Source organism: Balaenoptera acutorostrata, chromosome 2 (assembly GCF_949987535.1).
Source record: "Balaenoptera acutorostrata chromosome 2, mBalAcu1.1, whole genome shotgun sequence".
Lineage (NCBI taxonomy): Eukaryota > Metazoa > Chordata > Mammalia > Artiodactyla > Balaenopteridae > Balaenoptera > Balaenoptera acutorostrata.
In genome coordinates this window covers 19926762-19953364 of record NC_080065.1, presented here as the reverse complement: position 1 = coordinate 19953364, position 26603 = coordinate 19926762, and the positions used below count along the sequence as shown (strand labels likewise).

Sequence of the window (26603 nt, the reverse complement as noted above, 5' to 3'; positions counted from 1 at the left end):
GTTCTGGGATCGAAATTGACAACTACAGGGAATTTTGTTATATCATTACAAAGCAGCAAAAAGAATTTGCTTCAGAGAAGAGTGCTTTGGTGACAAGCATGGAAATGTTTGGGATAGGAACCCTACAAATGTGACTCTTCTGGTGTCATGTCCAATTTTGATCCCTCCTAGTCCAAACAAAACACTTAACAATGCTAACTGTACTTTTGACCATGTTGCCCTTCTTAGACTAAAATGTCCTCTCCAACTGCTTTTCATAACAAAATTCTTATTCTTCCTATGCCAACTTTTCTTTGAAATCATTTTGGATTCCATTATTTAAAACTAAGTACTTCATCAGTGTAGCTGTACAGATCCTGTTTTCAGGATGTATATCACTGAGACAGATTTTAATGTTTATTGAACAATTATAAATATTCACTTTCACTGTCCTAGGCACATTTCAGATTCTTAACAAACAACAACTAAGTAATGATACTTCATCTTAACTGTCAAAGTAAGGACTTCCCTCTTCACTCTAAAAACAGTAAAATCAATCAAAGGATGTTAATGACGTGAACATAAGCATCAGGCTTATATTTGGAAATAACTCATGGTTTGAATGGGGATAACAGTTAACATGCAGAAGCCAGTTAAGAAACTATTTCTGTAGTTTAGAGGAGAGATGATGATAAATTGGACAAGAAAGATGTCTGTTGAGATAGAAGACAGTGTACCAATTCTTTTTTTTTTTTTAATTTTTATTTATTTATTTATTTATTTATTTATGGCTGTGTTGGGTCTTCATTTCTGTGCGAGGGCTTTCTCTAGTTGTGGCAAGCGGGGGCCACTCTTCATCGCGGTGCGCAGGCCTCTCACTATCGCGGCCTCTCTTGTTGCGGAGCACAGGCTCCACATGCGCAAGCTCAGTAATTGTGGCTCACGGGCCCAGCTGCTCTGCGGCATGTGGGATCTTCCCAGACCAGGGCTCGAACCCGTGTCCCCTGCATTGGCAGGCAGATTCTCAACCACTGCGCCACCAGGGAAGCCCCAGAAGACAGTGAATGGAATTGAAATGCTATTTGTGAGGCAAAATGATAGTGTATAATGATACACTCGATGTTTGTGGGGCGTGAGATGAGGTAGAAATAAAAGGTGATCCCTGTATCCTTGAAATGGGTAACTAGATCAATAATGATGTCATTCACTGAAATAGGAAAATATAGGGGGAAGGCCAGCTTTAGGGGATAAGATCATTGTTATTCTAGTTCTGGAATACTATGTTTTTGGTGTATATATATATACACACACACACAACTTTCCAACATGTAGGGTTAAATGGAGGATGTAATCTGTTCCATTATTTATTTATGTAAGTACCCGAGGGTTCTGTTGACACATCGTCCAAGAAGAGTGTAGAATAGCTCTCAGTCCAGCAGAATATAACTGCAACCATATTAAATTTATTAAATTTTAAAAATAAAAAATGTATCTTTGAGAATGGGCTATTACCAGCCATGGAAACAAAGAATAAGGAGCAAATATCAGCATTTTCCATTCATAAAGAGGTTGCTCTGGCCAGGTGTTACCATATTTTGAAGCAAGATGAATTAGATTATCTAGGTAGATGCCATTAAGTATTTGAATGATATTATTAACTTCCTTTGCTCTCCTTCTGTTCTCACAAAGCTATCTTTACATTATAACTTGACTTTTTCCTTTTTCAACAGAGAGGATACACTCATGTAAGAACTTGCTACTTTGGTCTTCTTAAGCAGTGATATATGATCCTATTTACAAAGCAGAAATAGAAGCACAGACATAGAGAACAAACACATGGATACCAAGGGGGAAAGGGGGTGGGTAGGATGAATTGGAAGATTGGGATTGACATATATACACTATTGATACTATGTATAAAATAGATAACTAATGAGAACCTACTGTACAGCACAGGGAGCTCTACTCAGTGCTCTGTGGTGACCTAAATGGGAAGGAAGTCAAGAAAAGAGGGGATATGTGTATATATATAGCTGATTCACTTTCCTGTATGGTAGAAACTAACACAACATCATAAAGTAACTATACTCCAATAGAAATTTCTTTTAAAAGGCAGTGATAGTTCTCCATATAGATGAACCCATCCCCATTCTGATTTCACACATCAGTCTTGTGAACTTGGTTAATGGCAGTTTGGTCCTGAGAAATTGACTTGTTCTTAGATGGTAACAGAGTCAGATTTCTGAGTATGCAAACCTAAGGAGAGATTCTGGAATCCAGGTGATATGCCGAAGCATAGTCCTCCAGGAGAGCTGATGGGAGAAAACCCTTCTAAGACATTTATTTCTCTACACTAACATCTCTCATTGGATATGAGTTTTTTCTTATTTCCTTTTTCACATTTACAAGACTTCATCTAATGTATTATTGTAAGTACTTTGTGGGCAGATACCATTTATTTTCCATAGCACCTATCAAATTGCTCTAGACATATTGACTACTGAAAATAAAATTAAAATTTTAAGTGTTTTTATAATTTTATTGATATGAATTTGAGCAGAGCATTATTTGCTTGGCAGCAAACTTTATATTTGATAAGCACTATCCATTCATTTATTGAATTCTCTTGTGCTGGAAATTAAAACCCCAAGGGGCAGGGTATCACTATAAATAGGATATACTTTCAAGATTTTGTACTTTAACTAAAAGATATTAGCTAAAAATTAAAAAACTTTCTGTACTGTAGTTGAATGCTTTAGTGGAATTAACATTCATGGGAAGCATGGTTGTTATGTACCCTCAAAGAACAGATTGCCCATCACATGCTCTGTTTGTGATGGGATATTAAAGACCAGCTCTCATAATTTTCCACTCTACATTTATTGATTTGTTTCTGCTGATAGAATATTGGAAATGTAATTAAATGTTTGGCTTAATTAAAATGGAAAATAAAGCTTGTTCTGAGAAATTCAGTGTAACCACAAAATTGGCAAACATGATTATGTATCACAAAGGCATGTACACTGATTTTCTACATGTATGTGTTTTTTTCTAATAAACAAATATAATTATATTTGCATGTTGCCCAATTCTCAAAGCAATCTGGCATTTTCATTATAAATGATGTCTATCCAGAGCTCATATAAAGTTTAAAGTATTATTTATATATGAAAATTAGTCAAATTTTGCCTATCAAATTGATGGTATGTGGTATGGATTGAAAAACTCATAAAAGATATGTCTACATTAAGCATAAGCCAAATTTTTTTTGAAAAGGGCTAGATAGTAGATATTTTCAGCTTTGTGGGCCATATGGTCTCTGTCAAACCTACTCTATTCCACTACAGCATGAAAGTAGCCAAAGAGTGTAATCAAATGGGCATGACTGTGTTCCAATAAATCTTTATTTATGGACACTGAAATTTGAATTTCATATAATCACATTTCACTATGTATTCTTTCTTTGATTTTTCTTAACCATTTGAAAAATATTAAAAAATATTTGTCCACATACCATACCAAAATATGTGGAAGGCCAATTTGTCCTGTAAGCCTTAGTTTGTAGACAAATTATCTACACACACACACACACAAACACACCACTATTTCCAATAAGGTACTTCACTTCAAATATTCAGTAAACATCTTTGATCTCAGCTCCTGCTACTTTTTGCCTTGCTAATTCTGATCTATTCACTCTGATATTTTTTTTCTTCCATGAACACTTACTATATTGTTTCCCTATCTTGAGTTATCCTTAAAAATTCCTTCCACATTCAAAGATTTTATGGATATCTAACTGTATTTTTCTCAGCATTTAAATGTATTCCAGTTTTTATAAAATCATTTATTTATTCAACAAATTTGTCATGCACAGATCAGTTAAATACTGATCTACTGTGTCTTCATGGAAAGATTTCTAAATCAACACTCTAATCTTTAAGTATTTACTCCTAGAAACGGTTGTTGGTATATATCAGATTAGAATCAGGATTTATTTTTGTTCCAAATGGTTAGCCAATTAACCTTCTGTAGTTAATAAATGATAACTCTTTGGTTTTCTAATTTTCAATGGCACTTTGTTATATAGTAAATTTTTATATCTTCTGTATATATTTCTCACATTGTTATTGGTTACATTGAATCATTTACTGATGTATAAGCTACATTTGAAATTTACACTCAAAATGTAATTGATGTTTATAGGTCAATTCAATATGACTTATCTTTAAATTTATTTATTTATTTAGGGCTGCATTAGGTCTTCATTGCTGTGCACGGATGTTCTCTAGTTGCGGCGAACGGGGGTTACTCTTTGTTGCAGTGTGTGAGCTTCTCATTGCGGTGGCTTCTCTTGTCGCGGAGCACAGGCTCTAGGGCACGGGGGCCCAGTAGTCGTGGCTCGCGGGCTCTAGAGTGCAGGCTCAGTAGTTGTGGCGCATGGGCTTAATTGCTCCGCGGCATGTGGGGTCTTCCCAGACCAGGGTCTGAACCCGTGTCTCCTGCATTGGCAGGCGGATTCTTAACCACTGCACCACCAGGGAAGTCCCAGTATGACTAATCTTTTTCAAAACTGTCTTGGTATCTCCAGTGAATCAATCTTGAAATGAAATTGACATTATCTGCCAATTAAAAAAAAATTCCATTCAAATTTTGGTTGTGGTTCTGTAAAGTTCTTAACATGTTTAACTGAGAATTGACATTTTTAATTTTTCATCAAATAAAGTGCATCTTTTAGGTCCTTTGAAACAATTTTTAATTTCTTCTTATAAATGCAGCATGTTTTTTCTAAGTTAACTTTAATTTATAAAATGCTTTTGTTGCAATTTTGAAAAGAAATAGTTAAATGCATTTTATTTTATGTTTGTACTAGAAATGTATAGTATTCAAGAAATTATTCATTATGCAACGGATTTATCATGCATATAGCAGCTAAGTACTGTGTTTCATGGAATATGTCTAAATCAATACAATGTCTTTAAAGTCATGGTAATGATTAAACAGACAATTAAAATAGTTTATTTTTTTAATTATAAAATTCTATGTGCTAATTGAGAAATATATGGAAACAGTGAAGTAGGAAAAGAGAAAATTAAAAGTAAATTCATAGTTCATCAATCTGAGCATTAACCCTTATTTGCTTCCAATGTTAATTTTTAATGGATATTTCAGTTGCTGTTAGTCGAGAAATTATAGGTATTCTCATGGTCAAAAAATTCCAACAGTTCAAAATGTTTAAGAAAAGCTCTTCCACCAGTCAGAATGGCCATCATCAAAAAATCTACAAACAATAAATGCTGGAGAGGGTGTGGAGAAAAGGGAACCCTCTTGCACTGTTGGTGGGAATGTAAATTGATACAGCCATTATGGAGAACAGTATGGAGGTTCCTTAAAAAAGTAAAAATAGAACTACCATACGACCCAGCAATCCCACTACTGGGCGTATACCCTGAGAAAACCACAATTCAGAAAGAGTCATGTACCACAATGTTCATTGCAGCTCTATTTACAATATCCAGGACATGGAAGCAACCTAAGTGTCCATCAGCAGATGAATAGGTAAAGAAGATGTGGCACATATATACAATGGAATATTACTCAGCCATAGAAAGAAACAAAACTGAGTTATTTGTAGTGAGGTGGATGGACCTAGAGACTGTCGTACAGAGTGAAGTAAATCAGAAAGAGAAAAACAAATACCGTATGCTAGCAAATATATATGGAATCTAAAAAAAAAAAAAAAAAAAGGTTCTGAAGAACCTAGGGGCAGGACAGGAATAAAGATGCAGATGTAGAGAATGGACTTGACATGGGGAGGGGGAAGAGTAAGCTGAGATGTAGTGAGAGAGTGGCATGGACATATATACACTACCAAATGTAAAATAGATAGCTAGTGGGAAGCAGCTGTATAGCACAGGGAGATCAGCTTGGTGCTTTGTGACCACCTGGAGGGGTGGGATAGAGAGGGTGGGAGGGAGATGCAAGAGGGAGGAGATATGGGGATATATGGATATGTATAGCTGATTCACTTTGTTATAAAGCAGAAACTAACACACCATTGTAAAGCAATTATACTCCAATAAAGATGTTAAAAAAAAAAAGAAAGAAAGAAAAGCTCTTCCTCCAAGTCCCACTCCCCATAGACTTTCCTATTTTTAATTTTTCTGGTAGAGGATACTGTTATATATTTTATATTCACAACTTAAAAATATTTATCTGTCAACTCTCCACCATTGAGAGATAAGGGATTTAACCCACTTAAACCACCTATTTCCTCCTTAGTTCTGCTAGTCTATGATTTTATGGCTTAAAATAATTAAATTTCTCTTTTTTGATTTCCCAAATCTAGTTTGTATCTGTTGATGTCTTGTCCACCTTTCATCTTGCCCCTCCAATTTTGCTAAACATATTATTTTGTGTGTTATAAGTTATTTGGATTTACATTGATTTAACATCTAATTTTTTCATGCTTTGTACGTTTATTAAAAGGACAGATCAATAATTTCAGTCCATTTGTGAAATCCTGTATCTTTGAAATTGTTGCTCAAAGAACCGTCTTCCAAATGTTAAGGTCTAATAGTAATTTCTGAAACTTGTCTAGTCATAAGAATAAATTAATGGAAGTTTTTTAAATATCCAGATTCCTAGGCTTTTACCTTAAATCAGAGGAATCTGATTTAAGTGGTATAGGGAGTCCTGAATTTAGTCTTAAAATCAGGAAAGCTTACCTTAATGATCACTTTGTCTGGATCTACTCCTTAACAAGTATGTCTTGATTTCTTGTGTCAGTGTCTTCCTTTTGTTTATTTATTCATTTGTCATTCTTTTTCATTTGGTTATAGTATGATCTTAAAATATACAGGTGTAGATAAAATTTCTTCACTTTCTCATGTTCAAATATATTCATCTTGCTATTATCTTTGATAATACGGCAAACTACAAGAATGCTAGATTCAAACATCTGTTTCAAATAGGCTCTTCTATCTCTGAATATTTACTGCTGGTGAGAAATCTAATGCCAGTCAGGTTTTCAGTTATAAATAGATAACCTACTTTATTGTTTTGTTTTGTTTTGTTTTTTTTCCTATCTGGAAGTCTTTAGAATTTTCTCTTTAGTCTGGCATTTTAAAATTTCACCAGAAATTTTCATGTGTATTTTTAAAAATTATTTTCAGTTAGAAGTTTTTACTTCCAGTTTTATTGAGGTATAATTGGCATACAGCACTGTATAAGTTGAAGATATATGGCATAATGATTTGACTTACATACATCATGCAATGATGACCACAGTGGATTAGTGAACATCCATCATCTCATGTAGATAAAAAATTAAAGAACTAAAAGAAATAAATTTTTCTTGTGAGAAGAACTCACAAGAAAATAAAGAATAAAGAAGAATAAATAGGATTTATTCTTTTAACTTTCACATGTAACATGCAACAATATTAATTATATTTATTTTGTACACAGCATCCCTAGTACTTATTTATCATATAACTGAAAGTTTGTACCTTATGACTACCTTCATCTAATTCCCCCACCCCCCCCACCCTTGCCTCTGAGAACTACAAATCTGGTCTCTTTTTTTATGAATTTATTTGTTTTGAAGTATAACTGACCTACAACACTGTTAGTTCCTGGTACACAAGAGAGTAATTCAGTATTTCTATAACTTTCAAAATGATCACTAGGATAGGTCTATTTACCAACTGTCACCATACAAAGATATTGCAAAATTTTTTACTACATTCCCCATACTGTACATTTCATCCCTGTGATTCATTTATTTTGCAACTGGAATTCTGTACCTCTTAATCTCCCTCACTCATTTTTCTTCTTTCCACACTCCCCTCATCTCTGGAAACTATTGATACTCGCTTATTCTCTGTATGTATAATTCTGTTTCTGTCTTGTTTGATCATTTGTTTTGGTTTTTAGATTCCACATATAAGTGAAATCATACAGTATTTGCCTTTCTCTGCCTGGCTTATTTCACTTAGCCTAATACCCACTAAGTCCATCTATGTTGTCACAAATGGCAAGATTTCATGCTTTTTTATGGCTGAGTAATATTCAGTTGTGTGTGTGTGTGTATCACATCTTCTTTATTTGTTCATGTATAGGTTGCCTTCATATGTTGGGTATTATAAATAATGCTGCAATGAACATAGGTGTCCATATATCTTTCCTGATTAGTGTTTTTGTTTTCTTTGGAAAAATATCTAGGAGCAGAATTGCTGGATTGTGTGGTAACCTGTTTTTAATTTTTGGAGGAACTTGCATACTCTTTTCCACAGTGGCTGAACCTAGTTACATTCCCATCAACAGTGTGTGAATGTTCCTTTTTTTCCACATCCTCACAAACATTTATTTTCTTTTTGATAGCCATTCTGACGGACATGAGGTGATAGCTCATTGTTGTTGGTTTGCATTTCTCTGATGATTAGTGGTGTTGAACATTTTTTCACCTGCCTGTTAGCCATTTGAATATCTTCTTTGGAAAAATGTCTGTTCAGGTCCTCTGCCCATTTTTTAATTGAGTTGTTTGTTTTTTTGATGTTGAGTTCTATGAGTTCTTTGTATATTTTGGATATTAATCCCTTATCAGATATATTATTTGTAAATATCTTCCATTCATTAGGTGACCTTTTTGTTTTGTTGATAGTTTCCTTCATTGTGCAGAAGCTTTTTAGTTAGTTGTAGTGCCACTGATTTATTTTTGCTTTTGTTTTCCTTGACTGAGGACACATATCCAAAAAAATATTGCTAAGACCAATGTCAAAGTGTATACTACCTATATAATAGTTTTCTTCTAGAAGCTGTATAGTTTTAGGTATTACATTTAAGTCTTTAATCCATTTTCAGTTTACTTTTGTTCTTGGAGTGAGAGGGTAGTCCAGTATGGTGTTGGGAAAAGTGAACAGCTACATGCAAAAGAATCATTTACTGAAGAGGCTGTCTTTTCTCCATCGTATATTCTTGCCTCTTTGGTCATAGCTTGACCATATGTGTTGGTTCTTTCTGGGTTCTCTATTCTGTTCCAATGATCTATGTGTCTGGTTCTATGCCAGTACCATACTGTTTTGATTACTATACCTTTGTGGTATAGTTTGAAATCAGGGAGCATACCTACAGCTCCATTGCTCTGTCTCAATATTGTTTTTGTTATTCAGGGTCTTTTGTGTTTCCATAAACATTTTAAAACTATTTGTTCTAGTTCTGTGAAAAATGTCATTGGCATTTTGATGGGGATTGCATTGAATCTGTAGATTGCCTTGGGTAGTATGGTCATTTTAATAGTATTCTTCCAATCCATGAGCATGGTATACCTTTCCATCTATTTGTGTGATCTTTCAATTTCTTTCTTTCCATGTGTCTTATAGTTTTATAAGTACAGATCATTTGCCTCTTTAGATTTATTCCTAGATATTCTATTATTTTTAAGGCAATTGTAAATGGGATTGTTTTCCTAATTTCTCTTTCTGATTTTCCTTTAGAATTTAATGGAGTATTTCAAATTAAAGATTTGGTTTTTTCCTGATCACAGGAAATTTTTATTTTATTTACCCTTCAAGTTTTTCTTTTTTCTTTTCTTTCTTTTTAATATACCACCTGTTCATTTTTATACTGGTATGGTCTTTGTAGTCTCTGTAGTCACTTCTTTAGTGTGTTAAATTTCTCAGGCTTCTTCTGGGTGATCAATGTATTCTTTAATATGGCCATTCTCTTATCCAGCCCACCTGTTTTTTTCTTAATTTTTAAGTGTATTCCATCCCAAAGTGCTATCTATTCATTTTCAAGGTTACTACTTGTTCTATCCTAGATTTTCTTATTTCTGATTTTAGTTTCCCTCAAATGCTTCCTAATTCTTGAATAGTCTTTTCATATTTATAAAAAAAAAAGTTGATTAATGTATAAAACATTAGGTTACTCTACGATTAAGTTATTCTTTCCTATCTACCTTTCCTTTCAGAGGGAGGGCTGACTGAAGTAATTTTGTGAGTGGAAGCAGATGGATATTTCACATATGTGAAGAAAACAGGATAGGTCAAGGACATGTTCAATTGACAAAATATGAGGATTTGATTCTGATGTGATAGTCACTCTGTCCTCTTTGTGAGAAACAGGAGATACCTTAGGAGGCTGTCGTTGGAGTCCTGGTGAGAGAGGATTGTGGCTTGGACTAGTGAAGATATTGAAAGGCAATCCAGCCAGATTTAGAACACATTATAGACTTGTTGATGGATTAGAAGATTAAAAGTGCAAAATGAAGGACAATATCTAGCACATTGGATTGGGAGCAAAAGTAAAGTGGTTGACATTAAATAAGAGTAGACCTATCATTGTAATAGGAAAGATTAAGAATATGAGTAGAATATATTAGATGCAAGCAGTTTCGATTTTCTGACAGGAATAAAATAGTTATTTTGTGTTTATTTCTGTGTTTTAAATGGAATTGATATGAGGTCATTCATTGACAGAACAGAAAAAAAAAGTGTTGTAGAATAAAGAGATAAGATGTTTAGAAATGGTCATCATAGAATATTTTTTTTAAAAGTTTGGAAATACAGTACAATTACTAGGAAAAGCCAATTGTCTATTTGAAATCCATGTTTTAAATTTAAAGTCAGAACATTTTATAAAGTAGTGTGATATTCCTCCAGCAGATTAAAGCTGTAATAAAAAATTCTTATTTTCAACTTCTATCCACGACCCTCCAATACACACTCACACACTCAGACGCACAAAGCCACATACTATTATTTATACATGTTGTAATTTTCATAAAAGTTTGCAGATTTACACAACTTTTGTAGTCTTGAGGCACCTTTTCAACTTCTTAAACGTCAAAAATAATTGTTTGAATCCTTGACAGTGGTGTTAATGCACCTTCATCTTTCTTTCCACATCCTGATGTATAGATGTTAAAACTGATTTTGGACAAAGTCAGTCATAATTATGTAGAAGCAACACCAATAATGTCCTAAAATAATTAAGTTCACGATGACTTTGCAGGAAACAAACCCAAAAAGCGAATTGCTTCTTTTTGCTTGCATTCCTTTTCTGACTTTTTCTCTGTTTCACATACTCACTGTTGTGCTCTATAGGTTCTGTGATTGGCAAACCAATCCCCTTTATCTCCAAGCTCTGATTTTTGTCCTCTGGAAATTTGAAATAGAGAAAATCTATATCTTCCCTGAACAGATTGTGGATGGCAGCAGATCCCTTCTTTAGTCCTGCCTTTAACTTTTCAGAGATGTGGGTAATCTCAGTAGCACAAGATGTCAAAAAATGAACCCTATTGCTATCACCCCAAATCATACCCTGTTTTTCTTTTGTAATTTTTCTCTTCCTTGTTGCAGTCACTTTTAACTTAGTCACATTTAGGAAGATGCCATTTATATGCATAGCCTTTGGTAAAATCATAATAGTAACAGAGAAGTTGTGTCTATTTTTGTAATTAATTGAGTACATACTGTATTACCAGATACTGTAATAGGTAAATTACACAAATTACCTTCTTCAATGTCTGTAATCAGCACAACTTCTCCTCCAGAAATGTGCTATTTATTGTACCATCAAAAGATGTACTGAGAGCCAGTGCTTATCAATGTCAACACACTAAATAAGTGGCAATGCCAGCATTTGACCCAAGTTGGTCTGTATCTAAGATCTAAGCATTTGTTTTTAAGTTTCCTTGGAAAAAAAATAATGACAAGGATTTTACAGTAAGCAAGTCTAATATACAATACATTTAGTAGTTGATTAAATGGGGTCAGTGCTGTTTTAATACAAAAATTGTATCATTGGATCCCTCTTAGGTGAGAGTAAAATTCAAAGCACAGTTGAAATGTACTAGAAAGATTTGGGAGACTTTAGAAAGGAGAAGTTCTGGCTTAAAGAATATGGTGAGAAAACCATCAGTGTCAATAATGACTAGTTAGTAAGGATGGGCAAAACACGTGGTTAGGGACAATACGTATAAACCTGCCAACTATAATATATGAGTATTGGCTGCTTGAGGAATCTTTAGATAGGCAAAGAAGGGCAATGACGGTTCCTTTCTGGCAGTGACTTGTGGCCTACATTAATGTTTTAGTAGGACTGCAATATTCTGATAATAATCTAACATTACCTATAGTTTAATGTGGCTACTCTAAGGGGCAAACACTGAGCAAAACAATGAATTTAAAGCCTGAATTTTCACTGCTCTCCTGAGCCTGTCCCATAATTCTCACAGCCTATGGTGACCAAAAACACTGGGCTTATACAACGCAAGACCCCTACAGAGAAATTATTTCAGCCTACCACACACAGTCGACTTGCAGTCAAAAAGGAAAAGAATAATAACATAAAGCACCCTGAGATCCAGGTAAATGAAATCCCTTTTGATCTAACCAATCTTCCTAGAGTCCCAAATTAACACTGGCAATATGAAATTTATTTTGGACACACTTTTCTAGACAATACTTCAGAGACATTGTTCTCTTTTTAGCTTGTTCTGTTCTTTATGGGGTCGATGGCCTCTATAAATGTTTGTTTGAGTTCAAAATAATCAGGCTTTCTGTGATGATGCAAGTTTTCTTTCAAAGTAGCAATATAAATAACCTTTAATATATAGCAGCTACCTTTACTATTGTGCACTCAAACGCATATACACCCACACATTCAGGGTAAGAGAAGACGATAGAGCTCACATTTCAATTTATTGCTTTCTATATACTCTCTAACTTATGATTAATTATACATGCATACTACTTGGAAATCCTTTTATAAACAACTCTGAATAAGCAAGAAAATAATAAAGTATAACTAATCACACATTCCCAAATGAAGACCAAGCTTCTCATGCATTAAAATTAAAAAAAAAATTGCCAGTTTTGCATGCTGTAGACTATGCAAATCTCTACTGAGTTAATTTGATCTATTTTTAGTCAGGGATTTTTTCCATAGTGACCACACTATCATTGAGTTTCCAATTTTTACACTGGCAGCCTTTGTACACATGAGAGAAGTTTTGTTTACCAATAAGCAATATAAAATTCAATTTACTTCTGCTTTGATCTTTATGATTTCTCTCTTTTTACTAACTTGGGGTTTGTTTTTTCTTTTTTTAGTTCCTTTAGGTGTAAGGTTAGGTTGTTTATCTGAGAAATAATATTTTAAAATCATATCAATTTGAGATTTAGTTGTGTTTTTCTAATCATCTCTTCTGACTTCTGTTAAGTACAATCTCTCTCTTCTCCTCTCCTCTCCCATTTCTTCCTTCCTCTCTCCTTCTCTCACCACCTAGGATGTCTTTATCATTGATCCTGTAGAAACTTTTCTCTTGTCCTTTAGGGGCTGTAACAGCTTTTATTATTAGTGTATTGTCTGTAGATGACTCATAAAATTATGTCTTTCACTCAAAACTATTTCCCAAGCTGCAGTTTCACGTTGCCAAGTGACTCTTATATAACTCCTCATGGTGTCTAGCTAAGACCTCAACATCAGCATAATTCCAGTCTGAATCTATAATATTTCCAACCAGATATTATTTTCTTTCTTCTTCCTACTAATTACAGCATCATTTTCTTCAGGACTAAGCTTGACAATTCTGATTCATTCCTAGTTGCATTATATTGCAGTTAATTATTTCTCTAAATATCTATATATGTACCTTTCTCTTTTCTATTCTTATACCAAGTTAAAGGCATTTATTATATCTTTCTGGATTATAACTATAATTGTGCAAAATTAATTATTAATTAATTATAACTATAATTGTGCAAAAGCTTTATCATCTTGCAATTCAGCATGCAGAGTGATAATTAACCACCATGTATTCAACCAATATATTTTGGTCCCCTATTAAGTCTTAGAAAGCTTAGGCAAGTGTCCCTGCCAGACCAGCTCCTTTCTTACATTGGGCGCCTGCTCTGATCTGTCTGCTCCGACACTTAAAGTGCAAAAACTGTCACCTGGCATGGAAGTTAAGTACTCATGGTAACTGACAGTCATCCTACCTGCCTAAATAGCAAAAGTGTAGGCAAGAGATGATGGTGGAATATGGTAGACCATAAAGAGGAAGAACTTGAGATAGAGCTCAGTGAATGGTTTGAGAATTATTAATAAAGCAACATGAGTTGAACTTGATCTACTGTATTGATGGTAGTGGTGAGGAAGGCTGCTTCATGAGCATGCAACTGCTATAATCCCACAGGCTTCCACATTCAGAAAGGCCCCGTGTTTGGTTTAATGCTTGTCATGGCCGTCTTGAAAATCTTAATGTTTAACAAATCCCCATATTTCCTAACAAATCTCCATATTTTCATTTTTCACCCTTCATCAGATTGTGCAGCTCGTCATGGAGGTGAGGACAAACATCAAAGCTAATGTCAGGATTCTGTTTGGACAGCTGTGTGTGTGTGTGTGGTATTAAAAGTAATTTACCAATTTAGTAATATATGAAAAACACTGTCCATATATAGCTTATAGAATCTGTTGTGTTGCATTGCATTTTAGTGGTTTCTTTCTAGTGTTTGGGGGTTTTTTTTGTTTTGTTTTTTTGTTTTTTTTTTACTTAAAGCCAGAGAATCTGCCTTACTACTTTGCAATCCATCAATGGAACTTATATCAGTACTTGCTATATGATACTCTGTATGTATTTTCTGAATAAATCTCTTCATGCACACATGTATACTTACATGTTTACATTCATATATACACATATGTATATATGTATAATTATATATATATGTATGTATACATCTATTATGTTTATAAATACAAAATTTTAAACATATAGAAATTTATAAGCATATACACACACACATTTTTCTGGCTAAATGTGAGAAGTGTAGAAACTTGTGTTGAACTCAATTTTCTAAATGTCTTCTGATCATTAAAACAACTTAAGTCCATTGTATCCTCAATTAGCAATAACATGCTAGGAGAATGGATATGGACAGAAAATTATGAGAAGAAAACAGGGAAGCAGTCAATAAATGTTCTAGTAATCACATGAATAGAAATTAAAACAATGAGATAATAATTTTTAGCCATTGAATAAGCAAACTGAAAAAGAAATGTTCTTGCTCAGAGTAGTGAGGAACCAATTAAACTTCTACTCTTCTCTAATGTGCTGGGGAACAATAACATAATCATGTGTTTTAAGAAATATTCATAAATTGTATTAGTAGTTCCACATCCAGGAGTCTATTCAAGTGCAGTAGTCAGAGATCCAGGAAAAGAAGCATTCATAGAAGCATTATTTATAATATTCCAAACTTGGAAACAACATCAATGTTCAGTGACAGGGAGAAGATTAAATAAAGTATTATCAATACATATATGCTTTGCAATATAATGTTGGTGTTTTATTGAAAATATTTAATAAGTGTTTTAATTGCATAGAAAAAGCTGAAATATTAAAATTTAAAAGACAAGATATATGCATCAGTTTTCAAAGTGTCTTATATGGTGTTCTCAGGGAAAACATTGATAATAGTAAGTTTAAGAGTTAGTGAACTGAATTACTTTGCTGAACACCTGAAACTAACACAATACTGTAAGTCAACTATACTTCAATAAAAAAAAAGTTAGTGTATACCACCGTTCTGTCTGGGATGGTCACAAATGTACATTAGCAAATTAAATATACTTCTGAAAAGATGAGAGATTTGGTTAACCAGAAGTTCTGATTAATTGAACATTAAATAACTCTTGTTTTTATAAATCGAGGTTATAGAATGATTTTTAAATATTTGTCTCTTTTCTGGCATTGTAAATATTATATACTGTGTGCAATGTAATATTTCTTTGATAGTTAAGAATCTTACAATACTTCAGGGTCACTGAAATGTCAATTTTCATTATATAACTCCAGAAAGGTAAATACAGATAGATACGGGAGGTTGAACTGAGTGAGCGAATGTCCCCAGGACATCCCATGGAAGTTATTTTTTTCTCTTTTAATAAAAAGCTCTTGGGTAAGAGTTTATTTGTGATTTGACTTTTTCTGCTACAAAATGGAGTGCAGAAATCAAACACAATTTATTTAATGAACGCTTACTGAGAACTTACAGTTGAGATTCAACTAAACTTTATTCAAAGTCTTTTATATGCCAGACCCTTTTGTACGTGTAAAACCCTTTAAGGATTTGCAAAATCTCCGTGTAAGGTGAGGGTGGTTCTGAGAATTACAAGTCAGCTAGCATGTACAGAGAGTAAAACACGCTGGTTAAGCACCTCTGTATTTAATGAGTTGTAGACAAGTGGCTTAATCCTAGATCTTCCATCTCCAGTGCAGAGTTGTCTTCATTACACCCAGCTGCATTTGCACGTACCAGGTACTGGGTGTTCATTCCTAGCTAGCATTCAATTAGGAGACAGATATGTAAACATATAATGATAAAGGAAGCACATTTATATACAAGTTACTATATGTGCTGTTTTAAGTACATTATATGGTTTAAAATATTTAACCCTCCTTGGAAGCGTAAGAGATAGATAGGCAATATTATGGACTTTTTACTGAAGAAGAAACTTCAATTTAAGCATATAGAATTGTGCAGCTTCCCAAGTTTGTTTGGTTCCAGATTCTATGTTCTCAACGACTCTGCCATGTTGTCACTAACCATACCACAATTTGTTAAATAAGATATTGACAGACTTTGAAAAGTATTTTATGGCCTCAAAAAAGTGTAGAGTCAGTCAAACCTATTGGAGCAAGGTGCTTACTCAGAAAAGGTGACCTTTGTTCTGACCCCTGGAGGATGGGTAAGGTAGGGGCGAGATACAGGGGAAGAAAGGAGTGGAGGTTATCCCAGGGCTGAGGGAGAGAAAGGAGTTAGAGATATTAGTTTTGTTAACTGAATGAATGTATCATGATGCAGCTTACAAAAATATGAATTAATTTAGAAGTATTGGAATTAGCTAAGTCTTCTTAAAATGCAGTATACCAGGTACAGTCTCAATATTTTAGCGTTAAGACCCTCACCACCCCCATGTCCATGCTTTGCTTTTATTAAGGACACTTGTTTACATTTACTTTTTTAAAGTTTATTTTGTGTTAGTTTTAGGTGTACAGCAAAGTGATTCAGTTATACATATAGCCATTCTTTTTCAGATTCTTTTCCCATACAGGTTATTACACAGCATTGAGTAGAGTTCCCTGTGATATACAGTAGGTCCTTGTTGATTATCTATTTTTCATATACATAGTAGCGTGTATATGTTAATCCCAAACTCCTAATTTACCCCCTCCACTTTTCCCCTTTGGTAACCATAAGTTTGTTTTTGAAGTTGATGACCATATCACACAATTGATTTATACTAAAATTATTGTCAGTAGAAATCTCTAAGTCTTATTCATAAGTTTTCATTCAAAGACTTGTCTCCACGGCCATATTTTTAATACACTCCTACTTTTGGACCCAGCTGTAGTGTTTCTTCTTTGTTAGATTTGAGATAACATTTAAGTTTTTCAGGACCTTAAATTTTTTACCAGTTCTTCATCCTAATATACTGGCTTCCAGTATAAAATTCCTATGGACGACTTCAGTGTTCGTAGCATTAATAAAACCATGATCATGTTTGGAGTTAGAGCTCTGTGGCTTACTACCAGAAACTTTCCTCCAGGAGAGCACCTTCACGTTTTTAAATGTGAGAGAATGGGGCCTCAACCAGTTGCTACACCGAACAATTGTACTAAAATTCTCCACGTGGGCTCTAATGAAATCACGAGAGATGATGATGACATATAGAAAGATCATATCATGTACATTTCCCCTAGTTCCTGCCTAGCATGTCTGTCATAGAAAGCAATAGAATTATTTTGAACTGAGTTTTATATGAATGTGATACAGACTCAGGCAATCTCACTATTTTCTTTCCTTACTGGTCCACTCATCTCTTTAATAAATCACCTGGTAACTTGGCCAGGTTTCACATTTGGTGCAATAATGTCTAATTTGTAGATTCCATGTTCAATCTTGTCTTAAGTTGGGAAAATATTTGCTTATCTCTCTTCTTACTGCACTATTTTATTTTTACCAAATCTTCAAAGTTTACCGACATTATTTCAGATATTAAAAAAAATAAAATCCTGGCATGTACTTTGTGTGATCTTTGTCCAAAAATTAATCACTTCAAACTAGGGTCCACTAGTTAGTAAATTTTCACTTATATTTGGAACCCAGTGTCCTTATTCTATCACGTATAGTGCAAAAAGTATCTATTTTATGGAAATAAAATATATGTACTATAGAAATTGAGGAGTTTTACTTTTCCCTTTGTCAGTTTTCAACACTGCCCCATTAGATCCAAACAAGTGCATTGCTGCTGTTGTTGTTTTTTCATATTTTACATGCACTGAAGAAAACTTTAAAAAGGTGCATTTATTAATCTAATTATTATTATGAGTAAATAAGGCACTACTTTTTAAAGTCAATTACACCTATAGTTAACTTTGAAATAGTTTTTTTATCTCTTTTTTATTTTCCTGCCTCAGTGTTTCCCCAGTATTCTGCAATTCGTAATCTGAGTGAGTAAAGGTTAACTTTATTAGGTCATTTTAAGAATATTCTTAGAGGTAATATTTTTTATTAGTGTAAATTTCCTTTTATTCTTTTAAGAAAAACATATAATCTGTAGTATTTGTCACCCAAGCACATAAAATAAATAGCTTCAAAGGAAATCATGTACTGCTTCATGTTTTACCAGCTGTTTTTCTTTACACAAAAATCTGATCACTTTTTTTGTTATTAACGTAATTTCAATAATCATTTCAATTAAAATTCAATCATGGTACCATGTTTCTGTAGTTAATTGTTCTAAGTGCTGAATTATAATAAGGGATATTTATACATTTCATTTATGTTCCTTCTTTATTTATGTTTAAAAACATTGCATAGACTCCTGAGTTTCCAGGGTAAAACTGAGCATGAGATGACATCTAAAGAGACAATTTCCTGAGTCTGTCTCTCAGAGAATGATCACAGTCTAGCATTACAGTTTTATCTTTCCAGTTTCTATAGTCTGACCAGCATCAGTCTTGTGTTGGATGCTTCCCTGCCACCAGCAAAAATGATTCTTATAACTCTCCGAAGGTAACATAAGTGGGGACTTGGGATCAGAAACGTCCATGCTTTCAGTTTCAGAGATGAGCTCTGTAATATATTCTGCTGACTGATGCATTGTCCAGTTTCTTGAAGTTATCTTTGACATAAGGAGAAAAAAAGCACCTGTCTACAACCTGGCTTTCCTCAAGCAGCGTGTTCTGCATAGGTTCACTTACTTTCTCCTTTTTAACTTGAAAATAGAAGAGACACACTAAGTGGCTGACGGGCTTGCTTTTCTAGGACTAGGGAAAGTTGGTGCGGTTTCAGAATAGTAAACTTCGGAAGCCATTTAAATCCATTGTATGTTGCATCACTGGGTTTGTGGAGAATCTGAAGCCCTTAATCTGAGGGCAGTCTACTAGATATAAATCCTCCCTCGGTGAAGGGGTTCTTTTCCTAGAAATAGATTGTATTGTTTGGTGACCTGACAAATTCTTCTGCATGTCATTCCACTAAGGAGCAAGTGCCTGTTGACTTCCATTATGACTGTCCACTCGATGTGCTTGTTACGGTCTTATCCAGGGAGAACCACCAAGGAAGACTAGCAAGAACACATTGTATTCAAGTGTGTCCCTAGGATGCTCAGTGCTGGTGTCTCAGCAAAAGCTTTTGTAGCAAACTGACAAACATTTTATTGCATTCAACTAGAGTCAGCCAAATAAAAGAGTTAGGCTTCTCTAGAGAATGTCATCAGGTGAAAATTTTAAATTAAACTACATGACCCCTTATAGACCAAAAGTTCCTCTTTCTATCGCCTTTATCTTTCATAACTATTTCTTTCTTTGTGCTCCCAGGGCTTCATCAAAACAGGAAGATTTGAAATGGATGCTTTTCAATAACCACAAATGAATACGATTTTATGTCTGGGTACTATGCAAGGGAAATCAAGGGAAATCTCATTTGAATCAGAAACTGCATGAGAGAGAATGTACAAAACATAATACAACATTGGCTTGTTATTTCTGATGCTATTGTTTCCATACCACTTCTCCCTGAGAGTTCAGATTTTTGGAGATTTCCAAATTCTAATTGACTTCTAACATCTTCCTGAGGAGTAACAACGCACTTAAATGTGCAATTCCTTCACAATTAGAAAGAATCCAATCCATCAGCTGCTTTTGTTGTTTCTGTTGGTTTGTTTAATCATACACAAAGCAAATTAAATCTGTCCACATTTCACATCAGTCAAGCCAAATAAAGGTAGTCAAATATAACTCTAGTTGATTCAAAACATCCTTTCTTTAAAATTGCACAGATTTTCATTTAATCTGTGCAGAGAGGCTCTGAAGTGAGGATTAGTGTCTAGATTTTAAAGAGAAGCCTCCTTAGAATCAGAGAATGGAAACAGCTTACACAGGTTCTGACATAGAGGAAAAGTCTGAGACAGAATTTGAATCCACGTCTTCTGGCCTTTAGAGGGCCTTTTCCCTCTATCACACTAGCTTGTGAGCATTTACAGTATCAACTAACCAGAGCAAGTAATCCTGTCCTCTCTGAGGTTGGAATGACTGAGGGTCTTGTATAATTCTTAATATATCTGCCAAGTGATCCTTGGAATAGCCATTCAATTTAGATAAACTCCTACACTTATTTACTACACTCCTTTAAATGGGGATGCTTGATGTTCTTAATGAGTGAGTGTGGGTGATATTGTGTTGGAAAAAAGGGCTGAAGTCATTTCACATCAATTGTGAACATAGCCAATCAGGCCTGAAATCCTTGTTACCAAAAGCTATGTACCTTACAAATCATTTAAATTTATTCCGGAGTAAGAAGAGGTTAGAAGTTTTGTGTGTGTGTGTGTGTGTGTGTGTGTTTCTGGTACAAGCAAAGGGGGTAGGAACGGCATTGCGGTTCCTATTCATCCTCACAAACATATGCCGACCTCCAAGGGAAAGGTCTATCTCATATAAACCCTCCGTGCCTTGAGTACTTGGGGGGAAGGCATTAAAGACCATCACTCAAGCTAAATCTCACGGCTATCACCGGACTATGCATCACTGATGAATGAGCCAGCAGTTGAATGTTTAGCAGGCTGTGACGACTTTGCACGGGAATAGGAAAATTTATTACCAGCCTGCCACATCAGTGCCTGCCCTGCCTGCTTTTCCTCTCGTTCCCTCCCGATGGCTACTCCCACTCCATCTGACAGTCAAACCCCTTCTGGCCCCCCGTTTCCCCTCCCCCGCGGAGAACTGACGGTCTAAACTGTCACGGAGTCCTGGCCGTCATTTTTCGAGAGCAGCGATACTAAAGATGAGGCCGCCGGTCCAGGTTTTTTGAATATTTTAACTATGTCATTAAGGGCATTGTTTTCCCCACGACCTTGCTGCGAGGGGGCTAAAGGGTGTCCCGTTCTGTGTGCCGTGGAATTTCTGCAGCCCCCAAAGTATGTAAGATGGGGGCGGCGGCGGGGAGGAGACAGAGGGAAAGGCAGCGGACGGACGGGAGAGCCGGGGAGGCGAGGAAGGAGGGGAGACAGGCAAGGAGAGGATCAGGCGGGCTGGCCGTGCCAGCCAATCAGAGGCGCGCTCGGGAGCTGCCGCAGCCGGAGCCGCGGAGCCGGGGCTCGCAGGAGCGCGGAGCCAGCCCGGGGCTCTCCGAGGACGCGCGCAGCGGCCGCCGGCACCGGCGAAGTCCCCTCCGCGCTGCTCGTGAATTAAGTTCCTTTCCGCCAATGAGGGCAAGTCAGCCAAGGTAAGGCTTCAATTCATGACACTTTACTGTGGAGTGACATTAAGATTTTCGTGCCATGGGGCTGCTCACCCGGTTCTGAGTCAAAACAATATTTGGTGAAATCTTCCTCTCTGGGTTGGTTTCACAGGATCTGCTGCGAATGGGAAAGTTGGAGCTAATGCTTCGTGAGCCTTATCGCTTGTATACATTAAAAAAAAAATTTTTTTTTTCTTATCCAAGAATGTTGCCATAGAGCCTATGGCATGTGAGTGTGATAACACAGCCGGATCTCTGTTTATGTTTATCTGTGGATGTACTGTTATCTGCCCTGCCCCTGAAGAAGTTGGAAGGATACTATGCAAGGCGCATTTGAATTGTAATGCCATGAAAATAAGCTGTCATTTATGTCTGTCTGTAAAAGTGAGGGAAAGTATTGTCAGAATGGAAACAGGGACGTTGAAATTGAAATTTCCATAGTGCTTTTTAATTATTGCCTTTCCAGTAACCTCTGAAATTACATGATCTGAGCACTGAAGCTGCAGCAGGGCAAGGCTCATTTTCTCTTTTCTCTCCTTCATTTATTTATTTTTTTCCCATGAAACGCTTCCATAAATGCTTATTAAAGCTTAAGATGAAACTTTTTCTTCTTTCAAAGGGCACTATAAATGATGAATGAAAAGGAATTAGGTAGCCTCCTGTGCCCAGCAAAACATTTAGTATATGCCCTTTTGTTTGTTAACTCTGATTCATTTTCTAACTTCTTTAACTGGACTTATTTGAGTTTGGAAATAACAATTATTTTGTCTTAATTTTCATGTCTTAAAAACAAGGTAAAATTATGCCTTATGCATGTTTGTGTGTGTGTGTGTATGTGTGGTGTGTACAGATGTGGAACTAGGAAAATCTGTCATGTAACAGGTGAAAAATAAAATTGTATTCCCTAATTATTAAAGTATTTCCTTATATCCATGCCTGCTGTATTTAAAGAACTTTCAGATTAATCAAAAAGAGTACATGCTCCTTGCTGTTTCCCTGCTAAAAATGAAGAAATACTAAAATGAAAATCTTAGCTAAAATTATTATGGTTTTTGGTTTGCTCAGGTGATGGCATCACTGCTTCGAGCTGAGAGAGACAGATCAGAGAAAGATCTTATTATGCAGCCAAAAAAACAGAAAACAAAAAACCTACAGGCTCTGACTGTGTTTTGGAACCTTTATTTCCCACTCTGGGATCACCCACAGATTTTTCAAAGCAGGGGACTTTCCTTATACAGTAATTGTCTGCTTCTCTTTCAGTGGTCTTGTCTTATCAGAGAAAATATTTAATTCTAAACCAAGAGTTAGAGGTCCAGACTAGATCTCGTATGTATCTTGTTGGATGTGGGAGAAGGGAGACAGGATGTGATAGTAGCAGAGAATTAGTTCTATAGTCTAACACTCTGGTCCGAGAACCAATCATCATTTGTTTCTTTCAAGCCTCCTGTTATATGTTAAATTTCAGACTTCCTGACAATAAATTAACCTAGTGTAGATCAACCCATTTCTTCACTTAGCAAGGCGTTCATTTAATGGGTCTTGTTAGAGGAGAGTATGCTGTAAACCGTGGTGATGGTGCTTTCTCACAGAGTAGCTAACTTAAGGAGAGGAAAACATAAAATGATACCAATGGTCAAGTTAGATTTTCTATTTTGACAACAATGGGAGGTAGAAAATGAGGATTTGCTTTTTTAGATGCACCAGAAATGCCCGCTTAAAGATAACCCAGTAGCAAAGGGGAATATAATAGTAGAATGAAGGTAAGTGACAGGAAACTCTAGCTGTAACGCTATCCAGTGAATGTTGAAAGTAATTAGCTATAGCAGTTGCAGGCATGGTTGATAGCCACGAGTGCTTGATCAAAGTCTGTACATAAAGCAAACTGGAAATTACTATTCCTTCTGATGTGCTATTTGGATGGATATAGTGGAAGCATGAGAATGAATGCGTCACTTAGTCCAAGTCTATAAATTCTTTAGATGAAGGGTGCTATATATAGTAAATATAAGATACTTTTTTTTCATTTGACTTATATAAACCTCATTATTACGCTTTTTGTTGATTTTTGTGGTCTGTTAAATGCAAACCACACGTTCACAAGTTTGTGTGCCCCACTTCTCCTGTATTTGACTGAATTATACCTTCTATATATGCAACCTGTTCTCAAGTGCGTGTATCTGATGCAGTGTGGTTGGGCAAAAAGTGAGAGAAAGAGACTGAGAGATTTAAGTTAGAGCGTGTATAAGGTGTCCTTTTGCTTTTTAAAAACAAGTAGAGGACTTTCGACTCCCTAATTTGCTTAATTATATGCCTTCCTTGTTGCATTACACATGTCTAAAGAACTATATTCTAGATCAGAGCTTCTTAACCTTGGTGCTATTGATATTTTGGGCTATATAATTCTCAGGTGGGAGGGCTTTCCTGTGTATTGTAGGCTGCCTAGCAACATCTCTGTTTTCTACCCACTAGATACTAGTAGCAGCACCCCCAAATTGTGACAACCAAAAATATCTCAAGATGTTGTTAACTATTCCCTGGGGGACAAAACTGCCCTCCTCTTCCATTGGAACTGTCCATGTATAGTTCAGTTTGGGTGTTCTACAAAGATCCCTCTTCTCTTGCTTTGAATGAATTTCAACTTGTAAGTGTTTCATTGGGTCCCAACAGAAAACTGTGGAAGAGCTTATCGGTATTATTTTTTTTTCTGTGAACAGAGAATCTAGGATGTATTATCATATGCTAACATTTGTGGGGACAAGAGGAAATAAAAACTGTGAAAAGGAAAATGTAGATGTTGAGTCTGAAGAAACATTTCACTTGAATTTACTTTTTTTAGAAGAGCCTTTAATACAGATAGTAAATGAAAGATACTTATGCTCTGTACTCTACAATTGCTTTCAATATTTTGAGTATGTATATGTTTGGTGTGTCAGGAGGGGGTATTCACTCTAGTAATTCCATGTGCTTGGAGTAGTTTATAATGTTCAGAGATCCAGAAGTAAAAGAAAGCATTTTGGTTTGAAAAGCATAGTTCTTAACTGGCGGTGTATATACCACAATGGGAAAAAACAAAAAAAAAACAAAAAAACCCAAAAAAAACAAGCATAATGATTTGAAGACATGGCAGAACTTGGATCCTGGCATAGATTACTTGTGTCACATGTCACCTATATATAGGCCATTTTTCCTCATCTGCAAAAGGGGATAAGAATAGGCATGAGGGGCTTCCCTGGTGGCGCAGTGGTTGAGAATCTGCCTGCCAATGCAGGGGACACGGGTTCGAGCCCTGGTCTGGGAAGATCCCACATGCCGCGGAGCGACTAAGCCCGTGAGCCACAACCACTGAGCCTGCACGTCTGGAGCCTGTGCTCCGCAACAAGAGAGGCCGCGATAGTGAGAGGCCCGCGCACCGCGATGAAGAGTGGCCCCCGCTTGCTGCAACTAGAGAAAGCCCTTGCACAGAAACAAAGACCCAACACAGCCAAAAATATATATATATATATATATATAAATAAATAAATAAATAAATTTATATAAAAAAAAAAAAGAATAGGTATGAGAACCAAATAATACAAGGTATCAAAATGGGTTATAATTTATAAAGATGTACATCAATGTTGGTAAATTATTATAGCTTCAATTTCTTCAGTAATGTATTTGTTGAGAATTGACTCAGCATGCTAAATCTTCTAGCTATTCTAGAGTAGTTAAAAGTCATCTGTAAGAAATGGCAGTATTAGCTCTTAAAATGTTTTTTTCATGGATGAAATAGAACATCTTCATTTTGAAATATGTGATTTGTATTAGACCTAATTTCCTCTCTTATTTCCATCCTTCCCCATATTATCTACATTTATAATTTGTTAAAAAAATACAGAAATGTAAAACATAGAATGCACCTTGAAATTCACTCTTCAGCAATACCATTATTACCAGTTTGGTATATATTTTTAAGTGGTTTTTAAATGAATAGATTGATGTCTGCATGTAATTATGAAATTAATATAGATCTAAAGTTTAAAAAGTAGTTATATTGAGATGCATGCATTCATATAAGCGTATGTACACAAGTATGTGTTTAGATAAAAGAAACACAAGTTGATATAATACCCAGCTAACTTTAGAGCCTGTTCTCTTCCATGTGAGTATATAGAGAATTCATAAGTATTTAACAAGAACACCATTATGCACAGACCTGATATTTAAATCTAGTTCAGTGTTAGGCATATGCATGTGTTTACAGCTCTCCTTGTCTCATTAGGTTAGGAGAATTTCAGATTGGTTGATGCCCCTGCCATACTGAGAGTTAATACGATGTGACTATTGCATATTATTGCATAGATGTAGTATCATTCGTTTGAATAATGCCCTATTAAATATTTTTTAAGTGAAGAATAAAGAGAAGGCCAACACAAACTAAGTAATTTAGCATCACTATCACTGCTGATAGTGTTTTGACTTTTAAGTGCCCTACATGCTCCAAGAGCAGGTTGCCAGGGAAATAAGTGGACGGCTTGAAAATGTCAGAGCAGGTAGAAGAGGTCTCGTGTACCCTGACGTGTCCAGGTGTTGCTTCTGTAGATACCAGAAAATATTCTGATATGTAAACTTCTACACTGCTCAGCTACATCAAGTTAGGAAACTTCTTGGTAATGTGAGAATAAAATGAACAAAATTTGATCGCTAAAAGTATTTGACTGAAATATTTGAAAAAGCAAATATTTCACTTATCTGAGCTCCTCAGGACTGTCTTATTCAATATTTTACTCACACTGCATGGAATATGATAGATGAGTTGGCATTAAAATG

At 35.3% G+C, this 26603-nt stretch overlaps 1 protein-coding gene across 7 annotated transcripts in view; it reads left to right on the top strand.

Moving 5' to 3' along the window:
* Positions 1-26603, top strand: part of CDH18 (cadherin 18) — a 993557-nt gene that overhangs the window by 495743 nt on the left and 471211 nt on the right. Inside the window, exon 1 of one of the 7 annotated variants that reach the window (XM_007188235.3) lies at positions 21680-21779. The exons of the other annotated variants lie outside the window; for them this stretch is intronic. The gene's annotated coding sequence lies outside the window, so the exon portion shown is untranslated. Of the gene's footprint in view, positions 1-21679; positions 21780-26603 lie in introns of those variants that run through there. 7 annotated transcript variants of the gene reach the window in all.